General features: G+C 37.1%; 1 long non-coding RNA gene across 1 annotated transcript; it reads left to right on the top strand.

Moving 5' to 3' along the window:
- The first annotated feature begins 601 nt into the window (after nucleotides 1-601).
- LOC105466144 (uncharacterized) lies at nucleotides 602-1821 on the top strand. The gene is made up of 3 exons (XR_977987.3): nucleotides 602-691; nucleotides 1556-1643; nucleotides 1752-1821. It is a non-coding gene; the product is annotated as an uncharacterized lncRNA (long non-coding RNA).
- The last annotated feature ends 3582 nt before the right edge of the window (nucleotides 1822-5403 follow it).

The following is a 5403-nucleotide window of genomic DNA, read 5'->3' as shown; positions in this document are numbered from 1 at the left end:
CTACTCTCTTGCCTTGAAAAATACCTGTTTAAAATTATATCTATTACCACATTCTTTCTCTTAACAACTAATACTGCAACTATGAAAGTCGCTCTCCAGGATGGCCCCCAGTGATTTCTTGCTTCAAGTATTTAAGTCCTTGTGCATTTTCCTGACACACTGACTCTGGAATAGCTCTGTTACTCACACAGCAATACTTCAAGAACATTCAAGGAGTCAAAGTAACATTGGTGACTAAGGCTTAAGAGATCTGCAGCTTTTTGAAATGTTCTGTGAGGAAGCAGCCATGTGGAGAGGCCCACATAAAGGAAAAGGGTACCTCAGCAGATCTAACAGCTGCTGGCCATGACTAATGGCCAACTATTTGAGTGAAGCTGTTTGGGGCCTCCTGGCCTTTCCAATGCCTTGAATAATACCATTTTAAGCTGAAGATCCTCCCAGCCAACCAACACAATTGTGGGAGTAAAAAAATATTGCTTTAAGCCATCAAATTTTGAGGTAGTCTGTTATACAGTAATAAATAACCAGAACAGTGAACAATGCAGTGATGGTAATGGTTGTCCAGAGCAACCTTTCAGAATCAGAATGGCAGGGACCATAGCAGCCACACAATCTGATTACCCATCAGAGGTTTCCATATGCTTCTCTGCTTTTCTTTCGGGTGGCAATTTAGCCTCTGCTTAATGGCCAGGTATGCCAATAAACTAAACACGTGTTAAAACAGTTGACTCAACTTTTGGATAACTCTATTCAAATATATTTCTTTTTTTTTTTCTTTTTTCGTTTGGAAAATCTCTTTCCTATAATTACTACTCATTTAGTTCTATATCTATCCCTATAGTCAACTATGATAAACCACTCCACCCAGTCACACATTTCCTTCTTTTGTGGCTCAGTTAGAGGTCTTTTACTCTTCTGATTTTTTCTTTCTTTTTTTTTTTTTTTTTGAGACGGAGTCTTGCTCTGTCACCCAGGCTGGAGTGCAGTGGCGCCATCTCAGCTCACTGCAAGCTCCGCCTCCCGGGTTCACACTATTCTCCTGCCTCAGCTTCCCGAGTAGCTGGGACTACAGGCACCCACCACCACGCCTGGCTAATTTTTTGTATTTTTAGTAGAGACGGGGTTTCATTGTTTTAGCCAGAATGGTCGATCTCCTGACCTTGTGATCCTCCCACCTCAGCCTCCGAATTCTTCTGATTTTTAACCTCAGAATATGCTGTAGTTGTCCACAGGCCTCTTAAAACAGAAAGCATTTCTTTAGGAGTGGCCCATTTTGTGCTGGGAAGAATAAGACTATCCTCTTTTACTTAGGGATTTTAGTGAATTTGTATGGGACTTTATATTTTTCAAAACATCTCATCATATTAACTCAAATATTTCTAATGTCAATTCTGTAAAGTAGGGTTGGACAGTTCTTCATATCCTTATAATAAAAGATAAGTAAACTGAGACCAAAAAGGGTTAAGAAACACTTTCAGACTGTAGTCAGAGATTTCTGCATCTTACGCTAGAATTGTATTTTGTTTTGTGATGTTCTGATTTGTTTCTATCTCAGTTCCATCAAGCGTAAAGAAATAATAGTGAAGAGATTCTTCCTCAGCTGAACCCTCACCAAGAAATGATTACATTTATATAGGTAACAGGTAAAACACTGGCTAAGGTTATTACTTTTTATAAGGTTCTTTGAGTCTTGCTGAAGGTGAAGCTACTGGTATGAATATCCCAGAACTTTTACTTGTCTATCTCCTTAGGTGGCCAAGCATCTGACTAAAAGCATGGATCAACACATGTTCAAAATAAATTTTTTGTCAGAATAGAAAATCATTCAACTTGTCTTCATGGGGTTATTCTATGTGAGTCACAATTCAGTAAATAGAGTGTTCAAAGTACATTCCTTTCCAAGCTCTGTTAGATCACTGGTTGTGATGCCATTTTGTACGGTAACTAAATGATTTCATACTAATCACGGTTATTTCAGATGTAAAAGAGACTGTTGTCTGTCCACTGTCATACCTAAAGATTTCCTGGACATGTGTGTAAATATTGAAATTATACAAACGTAGCAAGAAATACCTATGTAACAAGTGTGGCTGTATGTCTAAATTTGTGTGCGTATCTCTGTATGTGGTTATTTAAGTGGACTCAATACAAGACAGCAACAAACACATTAGTTGAAATGCTCAAATGCATATTTAGTTTTATAAATTAATCTATCATCTCAAATTTTAGTTCTTTCAGTTTGCTTAAATTAATATTTCATAGAATAAAATAATGGACTTTAATTTTCTATTTGAGATGGAATCTTGCTTTATTGCCCAGGCTGGAGTGCAATGGCATGATCTTGGCTCACTGCAACCTCCGCTTCCTGGGTTCCAGTGATTCTCCTGCCTCAGCCCCCTGAGTAAACTGGGACTGCAGGCACACACCACCATGCCTGGCTAATTTTTGTATTTTTAGCAGAGACAGGGTTTCACCATGTTGGCCAGGCTGGCCTCGAACTCCTGACCTCAAATGATCCACCCCCCTCGGCCTCCTAAAGTGCTGGGATTACAGGCTTGAGTCACCACACCCGCTGGACTTTAATTTTTATAGACAAATATTCTTATTGTTTTATGTAAGAACTCAAAAAAATATTTTTAGAAGAATTTTGAGGAGAGATTTGATTGAATCGTATTTGTATTTTGGGAACATTTCCAAGAAAATATGAAAATGAGTGTTTTTTTCTTATGCAGAGAAATCTGTGTAAAGCTATCTGAACAACCATTCTGTATATACGGGTATCTTCTTTTGCATTTGGATAACTAGATTTTTTTTCTGATAATTTTCACATATTTTTAAAGATTTCTCCATTTCTGCATTCTTTCAGCTTACTTTGATGTATTCTCTTTTAAATCATTTTTCTAACATTTCACAGTTATTTTTAATTGAACATATGACCAGTTTTGTATTTGTGAGTGTTGGCTTAAGGCCAGCAAATCACTACTTTTAGCATGTCCAATGATTCCAAGCCAGCTTCCACTTGTACTGGCATTAGTTTCAACTCTCCTCAATCTGTAACCAATTTCATCCTTCAAAAAAAAAAAAAAAAAAAAAAAAAAGAAAGACAAGATTTAACACAATATTTAAATAAGAGCACAACACCAGTAATAGTGCAAACTCTGGTGACCTTGCCAAACTGAATTGATATAACAGGGTGAAACGTGTTAGTTAGCTAACATACAGTGCCTGCAGTCATTTTAAGAAAAGTTTACTGGTGTTCGTGTTCATATGTGGAAGAATTAGACGAATCCAGGGGTCTTTTACAACAAGTTTTAGATTCCTACTATATTCCAGGATATACATCAGATGCTTTCAAGTGGTACTGGATAATACTTGATTTTTTCAGATGAGGACACTGAATTCTGAGATGTTACATGTGGTGCTCAAGAGCATACAGCTAGCAAATGGCGGAGCTGAGAGTTACACCAAATACCTGATGTGTGAACCCTACTTGTTTTTCAATACCTTTCATCCTAAGTAGAAGTCAGGGGACCTAAGTTCTACCACTTATTTTGCTGTTAAATAACTGTCACCTCTTAGTTGGCTACATGATCACCAGTAAAACACTTATTCTCAAGCTTCCTTTTGCATGCAAAAGTGGTGTTTAGATGAGGTCAATCTAGATTTTATGGAAATGTCGGGGAGAATACAACCTGTAGTGGGATATTCAACCATCCACCTCTGTTCCAAATGCACGTGTCCATTTTATTTCCTAAAGTCCCACAAACTATTGCATTTAAAGAAAGAATTCTGCTACCATAAAAAAATCCATTGACAATTCATTTTTGCATTTGTTGATCACGCTCACTCTTCAAGGGAAGGGCAAATTAATTAGCTCAGTGAAACTTTTCTGATCTTCCCTGTTAGATGAAGACACCCTTGCTCTGAACTACCAGAGACATAACTCTCAAAGTATTTACTATGTTCCAGCTAGTAATTTAGAACATTTCAATTCATATGCAGACATTCCCTAAGGACAGAATCTTTATCTATTTTCTATCAGCTATAAGGCTGACCAGCCATAAATACTACTTGAGTAGTACAAATGAATGAATAAATGGTCACGAAAGTATCTCATAGCTCTGAAACTTCATATATATTAATCTGATTTTCGCACTAGTAACTATTTCTCCTCAGAGCAAAATACATTAGTCTTGCAAGTAAATGCATGCTTTTAAAAATACATAATTGCATATTTCTTAGCATTCAGATTTAAAATACAGGTTGACCCTTGAACAACACAAGTATGACTGCAAGAACCCACTTATTCTTGTATTTTTTTCAGTAAATACGGTCAGGTCCTTTGAATGGGTGATTACACATCTGCAACCAACAGCAGATGGAAAATAAAAGTATTCTCAGAACGTGAAACCCTACAGACTGACTTATCATAGTGCAGATTTTACAGGGAGGACTGCAAGAATGCAGTTTGCACAGATTTTGGTGTCTGAGGCAGTCCGGGAATTAATCCTTGCAGATACCAAAGGATGACTGTATATATTTTAGAAACTAATAAGCTTAAAAAAGTCACAAAAATTAATGTTAATGAGTTTATTTTTTGTCTTTAATCCATGCCTCTATTGAACAAAAGTAAATGCTAAAAAACAGGAAATAAATCTATGTATTTTAATGATCTTGTCATAAGCCACACTGCAGGACATATATTCCAAAATTTTCTTAAGATCAATTAAACGTGATCAGGGCTTTTCATTCTGTTTTTCAATACATATGTATCTACACTGATTTCTGCATTTGTGTCTATATGTGTGTGCATACATACACATATGTACATATATATGTATGTATGCATATTTGTATAGGTGTGTCTATGTCTCTCTGTCTCTCTCTCTCTCTATCATCTAATCTATTTATCTTTTGGGGCAGGCTCATAACGCTATTTCTAGAAGGGAATGGGGGAAATCAGGTGGCTAAATTAACCCTTTTTCTATAATTGTATATCTAGATTTTCCTGTGTTATTTACATAACATGTTATGTCACATGTTATTCCTGTAGCTTCAATGTCAGCACTGATGGCCATCAGTGCCCATGAAGGTCATTACCTGCTGTAGATAAGATTTCACCTACCTTACCGAAGCCAGTTCTCAAAGGTCCTTATTAAGTCTTCAAGGGTAATACAGGCAGGTGTTAAGGAAGTTGTTTCAAAGTCTTAGAGTCTAGATGTGTGTGTCCAGAGTGGTGGGGGAAGGGGGAAGGAGGCATCAGGCAGTGGCGTTTGATTCATGGTTCCAGGGTCACACTCTGTTTCGTCTTCTTTCCTTTCATATTTACCTCTCACCACTGTTTCCCTTAACTTTACCCACCACACTATTTCCTTGTACTCTTTATCCTGGGGTCTCCCAAAC

The sequence above is a fragment of the Macaca nemestrina genome, chromosome 9 (assembly GCF_043159975.1).
Source record: "Macaca nemestrina isolate mMacNem1 chromosome 9, mMacNem.hap1, whole genome shotgun sequence".
NCBI classification, from domain to species: domain Eukaryota; kingdom Metazoa; phylum Chordata; class Mammalia; order Primates; family Cercopithecidae; genus Macaca; species Macaca nemestrina.
The sequence above is the reverse complement of the archived record's forward strand: the minus strand, read 5'-3'. Positions and strand labels throughout refer to the sequence as shown.